This window comes from Phallusia mammillata, chromosome 5 (genome assembly GCF_965637545.1).
Source record: "Phallusia mammillata chromosome 5, kaPhaMamm4.hap1.1, whole genome shotgun sequence".
NCBI lineage: Eukaryota > Metazoa > Chordata > Ascidiacea > Phlebobranchia > Ascidiidae > Phallusia > Phallusia mammillata.
The window spans coordinates 14816315-14824625 of NC_137256.1; the positions used below are offsets into that span (position 1 = coordinate 14816315).

An 8311-nucleotide genomic window follows, 5' to 3' on the forward strand; every position below is an offset into this window, starting at 1 on the left:
CAATAAGCTATTGCAAAAAAAAAACAGAAATACAACGCATCTTAAAATTAAATCCTCTTTCTTGCCAGTTGTTTTGGCACATATTTTACTCAGATTATAATCTGTATGTTGTCCATTTAGAATAATCCATTTTTAATTGATTTATGTTGGCAAATAACAGTGTTTTGTGGTAAAAATATGACGGAGTGGATTTGTTTTGAGGCTTCTAAATTTGCGGGCGTTTGTGCCAGGGTTGCCAGATAGTGTCGACTGGATTCGGACCATATTTGTCTGAAAATCGGACATTTTAGGACAAAAAAAAAACTAGAGCGTATAATTGCAAACAAGGTATCAATATCGAGGTGCCAACTGCCATTTTTGTGCGCTTACGTTCCCCACACTCATAAAAGCGAGTTTTACAAAAATACAAAGTGGCGGACGTAAACATAACAAACTTCCTATGTTTGACAAAAAATGACATGTTTAAAATAATATTTAGTCGGCAATTGCAATACGTTGCTGTCAGTGGCGTAGGTAGACGAAAATTTTGGAAGGGGCCAAATATAGTTTGCCGTCTAATACAACTTTTTGCTAATGCTCGGCGAAGGCGTGCTTTTACCAAACACGTGACTTGACAAACTTTGGTTCAACGGCACAGCCAAACGCTTTATTGATTTATTCCATGTCTACATAAATAATAAAAGCATGGACTTGAAAAGTAGTTTAATCATAAACATTACTGCCAAGGTAGTGGTGTATATAGACTGCCAAGGTAGTGGTGACATGTACTGATGATGACAACAGAGATTGTCGAAACGTCTACACGATGTATTCTACATACACCACTACCTTGGCAGTAATGTTTATGATTAAATAAAAGCATGTATTTTAGCTTACAACTTGGTGACAACAGTCATTTTTGTTAATTTATATATTCCTTTGATAGTTGAAAGAAATCACAAAGACGAACTACACTAAATTAAAGTTTCTCAATATACAACTTTGAAAATTTGGGAGGGGCCATGGCCCCTTTGGCCCCTCCCTGGCTACGCCACTGGTTGCTGTAGCGTTTATCATTGGTTTGGTAACGTTAAAAACTGTTTCGTCAAGTTGCTGCTTCACACCTTAGATAACCATTTATTACAATACAATTGCATTGTACACAACAATGGCAAGACATTCACTGGCAGACAATTATGTGTTTAACGTCATAAACAAGGCACTAACCTAAACAAGTTGCAGTTTTAAACCACGTTTTGTCGTAAAAAAGGTTTGCAACCTTCAAAAAATAGGAATTTCGGACATATCGCAAAATTCGGACATATTAGGACAAAAAACTAAATGTCCTAATGGTTTTTAGGCGTCGGACACAGCATGTGAAATTAGGCCAATTTATCGTTTTTTGTCCGAATTTTAGGCCACCTGGCAACCCTGGTTTGTGCCGTTATGACAACTATAACTGTTGCGTGGCGACACCGTGCGGAAATTTTGACACTTAACTGCCCCATTGGCGGCTGTTGGTGGTTGGTGATAAGGATCTGCAATGTGGTCGTCGCAGCGAAAAGGTTGTTTATGTGCACCAAACTAGATTAAAAATCACATTCGGCCCTCGGCATAATTTCAGCAATGTGGCCCCCAGAACCCCACGAGTTTGACACCCCTGCCCTTGTTGCGTAATGCAACATGGTGCCATTTGCTAAACATGGTGTTGAAATAACACAGACATTCAATCATTTCCGTCATGCCTCAAATAGCAGGCAAACTGCAGAAGGATGTGATATTGCTCGGTTTGCTCAGATGGGACAGGAAACGTTTAGGCTTGCGTTGTTAAAAGAAACAAACCATGCATTTCAAAAACGAATAACTGACGCATTCTTTATCGCAACTATCGTAACTTTATTCGCGTGTATTCTCTTTTTATTGTGTAAAGTTAGAAGCGTATTACGCAAACTGGCAACCGGATATAAAGGCCGCGCCCAGTTGCGTCAGTATATATAAGCCTCGCCCAACTGCGTCGAGTTTATGTCTTATGATTATGTTTTTGAGTTTGTAAATCTTTGTTATTGTATAATCTTACATTGCATCCAATAAAATCAAGAGGTGGTGTGGTAAAGGTTGTAAGTATTTAGGGGCACTGCCCTGCTAAATAGTTTAACTCTAATTTAAACTAGCAGTAGTGCACAGAGATCGTAAGCGTTAGAGTGAATTCGATCACCCCTGATTGAATATAAAATTAGATTTTAGTTTGTGACGACAGTTTAGGACTTGAGACAGATAATTCAGTCTCAATAGGCTAACTGAAGCGTTAACATTGGTGCCCCGAGTGAGGATCTCTGTGCTATTTGCATAACGGTTAGCATTGGTGCCTGTGAGTGAAGATCTTTGTGCTCTTTACATAAAAGTTTTTGTTATTTATTTGCTACATAAATTTTTTTTTCACTATTTTAACAGAATTGAAGCATGAGACGAGCTGCAAGAGACGCTTTTGCGAACAATTTCGGTAAGTACCACAGTCAGGTTTCTAACAATATTCTCTTAGGTAACATAGAAGCACTGTTGACCGATGTTCAAGTTTTACAACAGCAAATTTTGCACAACGGAACTACCAGTCAAATGCACGTTTCTCGTTCAAAGATGAAGCTACAATCTAACGGAGATAACGATTTTATTTGTTATATTTGCTCCCAGGTAGGACACATTGCCCCAAATTGTTTTGTCACTCAAATTTTCCGTTCTAAAAGTTGGACTGTTGTTCAGAAAAACAGCAATAATTTAAACTTACATCCTATTCCTAAGTGTTTAAAGGTCAATACCAAAGATTCAACTTTCATTAAAAGACGTGACAAGCCTCAACAACATCCCGGAAGAAATAAAAATCAAAAAGGACAAAGATCAATTAAGGTGAAATCTAAAAGTAAAACATTTGCACAGAATGAGATTCAACATGATTTGGAATTGCCAGAGGTGCGCGCAAACCTGCACTAGACTGACGAAGCTCTGTACAAAAGTAATGTAAGTAACTATTAATATTATTGTTATTATACACGTTTTAATTATTGTATAAGTTTTTATGTTTTGTTTGTTGTAAATAATGTAAAGGTGTGAGGCAACACCTGGTACAAAAAATGTCTCTCACGATGATGCATATAAACATCTAAAAACAAACTTTCCCATCTTTCCGTGCTTGCATTTATTGTAGCTACCCTAAGGATATCGATAAATTGCAAGTAGAGGCGCCTTTCGTGGTCTAGATGGAAGAAGTAACCTGTGAGCAATAGGGTAGGCGCCACTTTGAGCAGTTATGCTGCCCCATAATTTAAAATTATTGTGGGGAGATGACAGCTAGCTGCTCAAGCGGTTACACGTCTGACAAACGTAAGATTAAAGCTGTGTCATAAGCTTTGTTACTTTGTATATAAAGGTTTTTCTTTAATCAGTGCTCCCTTAATGATTTTAAGATTGACCTCTGTATAGGTTGTGTATTATAACCACTTTGTTACGGGTCTTTGTTGCAGGATTTTATTAGTTGTTTTTCAGGTATCTGAGGCTGATCACCTTTTCAGTGCCGAAAACAATTAAAGGGATAAGATCTGAATCCTAAGGAAAGTGCACTTCCTTGCAACCTATACTCCTGATTTATATTTAACATAAAAAATCAAATATAAAATTATAAAAACCCTACAAAACCCACACCACCTTCCATCCTCTACTTTTATCTTCTTTCTTGTAATTAATCTTGTGTATTATTTTCTAATTACTTGCTGTCAGTGCGCCTATACAATCATTAATAGCATATTCTGTTGCTGCATCAACTGCTTACTCTGCTCTGCCTCTGCTTGAGACGGCAGCAGACTTTCCATACATGGGCATATAAAGGTATGTTCAGTGTCCTTTGTCACGCAAATTGTTTGAGTTGTTCTCAGGAACCAAAAAAAGTGATGGTAAAAACTCCCTACACCACAATGGACTTTGACAGCATCCTCGCCACTGTCTTCCCTCAAGTTTACAGATAAGAGTCTGTAGTCAACTCCTGTCTCTGGTAAAAAACAATTTAACTCTTTTTAACCTCGTTCTAAGCATGCATTCTTAATTGGCAAACCTTTACATTAATTTTGTCGTTGCTAACCTGTTTAGTCTGTGTATGTTAGCAATAAACGTGTCAATTTCAGCATATACCGCATATTAACAATGTTTGTATTTTAGCAGGTTTCCAATTTGCTGATTTCGTGAATTTTAATTATATGTTGCTTCAGTCTTGCTCAACAGATTTCATTCCCGAGAATAGCCAACGTATCGTACTACAAACAACTCGCCAAGGAAGTCCAACTTAACCTATCTATGAAGTCAATGTTACCGTCCAAAAAAAAAAAAAAAAAAAAAAAAAAAACTGTATGTACACCCGATTCGTCAACAAGTGCCCGATTAAAAGCGCTTGTGTTATGAAAAAATCCCCGTTTCTTATCGGGCGGTGTTATAATTTTAGAACATGTGTTATAACACAGCCCGATTTTATCGGCAAGGGTAGTGAAGCAATAAATTTATTTTTTATTGAAAAATATTATATTTTTATTGGAAATAATCGCAGGTGAAATGGGTTTTACATGAAATTGGCAGTTAAATGTGAACAAAAGCAAACGCATTTTAAGCAGTGAAATAGCAGTAGTACCAGATTCTCCTCGATTGTAAACTGTAAAATACAAAATGGGCCCAAGTTGTTGTATCTAATAGGCATCCATGTTCTGATAACAAATGGAGTAATGAAAAGTGACAGTTCAGGGTGGGGGAAGCATTTCTAGTGCTTCATGAAGCAAACTAAGGCATAGCACACTATCAAATGAAGGACTTGGGACATTGGATTTGAAAAGCAATGATACATGGTAAGTGGTTATCAATTGTCATGATATGCTTGTCATTCTCAACTGTTTCTATTATTTTAGCAGATGGCAATTTGTTATTTTTTTGAGCATGTTTAAAAATATGGTAGCTCATCTCTAGTGTGATCCTGGTTTTGTAAAACATTGGCTTTCATTTTCACTGGCCTAACTCAAGCATTTTTGTGTAAACTCCTACTTGTCAAATTAAATGTTGCATACACTTTTTCTTTTATTTTTTGTTGCAGTTCAACATGTGGAAAACTGAATGGAAGCAGAACAAAGTAGCAGAATCATTCCAAAGGTAATTCAAGATTGCCTTGGACAATATGGAAGAAAGTAATTGATTGTGGAAGAATGGTGTGGGTGAAATGAGCTCACTGAAGTGTCAGCTAAATCATTGATGCATACCAAATGCTTCTTGCCTCACTTGCAGGGGAACATTTTATTTTAAGATATTCACCACACACTTCAGTTTTACATGAATCAAATCGAAATATGTGTGTTTTTTGCCGCTGTACTACCCGAAGGCAGGTTTATTTAACAATTCTTGTGCCCAATTTAAAGCAAACTTGTTATGTTAGATGTGTTCAATGATTTGTTGGTGTTATTTTAATATCGTACCCAAATTAAGGCCAACTTGTTGTGTTGGTTACATGTGTTCAAACATTTGTTGGTATTAACGCTGTCTTATCTACATGACATAATCATGGCATCGTTAAAAAAGCATCTTTTGGGTAAATATTTATACATTTTCACTTTGATGTAGACTCTTTCAGTAAAAGTGATTCATCAGACAGGAACGAAAAACCTTTATTTTCAACCAGTAATCTCTATGGTAGCTTGTTTGATACAACCTCATCTTTCATATGGTAGCTGGTTTAATTTTATTTCAGTAACTCGCAACACATTGCATTTTCAGCTGTACAATGTTGTTTCACCTTTTTTGTTTTTCAGTCTGTTTACTTGATGACCCCTTTTTAGTGTACTCATTGTAAATGCCGTTTTTTGCTTGATAAATCAATCTTCTAATTATTTATCCTCTTCACATTCATTTCTTCTTTCATATAACTGTGGCACCCAATATGAGTATGTTATTGTGTGGAAATTGGGTTTATGAGGTGCTTCATTTTTTTTTCATAAATAAAATGTTGCCCTTAATTGTGCATTTGTTATTTTATCATTTTAAGTACTAGTCTTAACTGGTTTAAAATCACAAAGGGCTTGATGTAAACAAAAACGGTTTTCACGGGTCAACTCTAAACTACATCTAGTAAACGCATAAAAAATATCTTTAGAATCTAACCACCACATGATAAATGAGAGACGTACATCATAAGCGAACGAAGGGCATGACCGCTTTAAAATGATTTTTCGCGCTGACGACCCTTGTAGCATATACAGGCTCCAGATCACAAGCGGTTTAAGTTAAATGGAAACGGTTTTTACAGGTCAACTCTAAAATACATCTAGTAAACACATACCAAATATGTTTAGAATCTAACCACCACATGATAAATGAGAGGCGTACATCATAAGCAAACGAAGGGCATGACCGCTTTAAAATAATCTTATGTGCTGACGACCTTTGTAGCATATACAGGCTCCATATCACAAACGGTTTAGAGTAAACAAAAACGGTTTTCACAGGTCAACTCTAAAATACTTTGAGTAAACGCATAAAAAATATCTTTAGAATCTAACCACCACATGATAAATGAGAGGCGTACATCATAGCGAACGAAGGGCATGACCGCTTTAAAATGATTTTTCGGGCTGACGACCCTTGTAGCATATACAGGCTCCAGATCACAAGCGGATTAAGTTAAATGGAAACGGTTTTTACAGGTCAACTCTAAAATACATCTAGTAAACACATACCAAATATCTTTAGAATCTAACCACCACATGATAAATGAGAGGCGTACATCATAGCGAACGAAGGGCATGACCGCTTTAAAATGATTTTTTGCGCCGACGAGCCTTGTAGCATATACAGGCTCCAGATCACAAACGGTTAAAGGTAAATGAAAATGGTTTTCACAGGTCAACTCTAAAATACATTGAGTAAACACATACCAAATATCTTTATCTTCTAAGAAGAACATCAAAAACAAGAGGCGTACATCATATGCGAGCGCAAGGCACGACCGCTAGTGCTGTCGATTTCATGTAGGCCTATAGCATGTAAATTTCTTTCAGCGTGTAGAATACAATCTCAACGTATATGATGACGAGCGCCTCTTGATTTTAGGGTAATGATAATGATTGATTGATATTTTGCACGCGTTCACTCGACGTAGGTCTAGTTTGAAGTTAACCTGTGAAAACCGCTTTCAATACTTTATGTCGTTTGTATTCTGGAGCCTGTACATGCTGCTGGGTCGACAGTGCATGAAATTATTTTGAAGCGGTCATCCCCTTTGTTCGCTTGTACGCCTCTCATTTATCATGTGGTGGTTAGATTCTAAAGATATTATGTATGCGTTTACTAGATGTATTTTAGAGTTGACCTATGAAAACCGTTTTTGATTACCTTAAACCGTTTGTGATCTGGAGCCTGTATATGCTGCAAGGGTCGTCTGCGCATAAAATTATTTCAAAGCGGTCATGCCCTTCGTTCGCTTATGATGTACGCCTCTCATTTATGATGTGGTGGGTAGATTCTAAAGATATTTTGTATGTGTTTACTCAATGTATTTTAGAGTTGACCTGTGAAAACCGTTTTTGTTTATCTTTAACCGTTTGTGATCTGGAGCCTGTATATTCTACAAGGGTTGTCAGCGCAAAAAAAAAACATTTTAAAGCGGCCATGCCCCTCGTTCGCCTATGATATACACCTCTCATTTATGATATGGTGGTTAGATTCTAAAGATATTTTGTATGCCTTTACTAGTTGTATTTTAGAGTTGATCTGTGAAAACCGTTTTTGTTTATCTTTAACTGTTTGTGATCTGGAGCCTGTATATGCTGCAAAGGTCGTCAGCGCCTAAAATTATTTCAAAGCGGTCATGCCCTTCGTTCGCTTATGATGTACGCCTCTCATTTATCATATGGTGGTTAGATTCTAAAGATATTTGGTATGTGTTTACTGGGTGTATTTTAGAGTTGACCTGTAAAAACCGTTTTCATTTATCTTAATCCGTTTGTGATCTGGAGCATGTATATTCTACAAGGGTCGTCAGCGCGAAAAATCATTTTAAAGCGGTCATGCCCTTCGTTCGCTTATGATGTACGCCTCTCATTTATCATGTGGTGGTTAGATTCTAAAGATATTTTTTATGCGTTTACTAGATGTAGTTTAGAGTTGACCTGTGAAAACCGTTTTTATTTACATCAAGCCCTTTGTGATTTTAAACCAGTTAAGACCAGTACTTAACATGATAAAATAACAAATGCACAGTTAAGGGCAACATTTTATTTATGAAAAAAATGGAAAAAAAGCACCTCATCAACCCAAT

General features: G+C 36.7%; 1 long non-coding RNA gene across 1 annotated transcript; it reads left to right on the forward strand.

The window, feature by feature from the left end:
* Positions 1-4380: 4380 nt before the first annotated feature.
* On the forward strand, positions 4381-6011 carry LOC145229171 (uncharacterized). The gene is made up of 2 exons (XR_013860379.1): positions 4381-4856; positions 5099-6011. It is a non-coding gene; the product is annotated as an uncharacterized LOC145229171 (long non-coding RNA).
* Positions 6012-8311: the final 2300 nt, after the last annotated feature.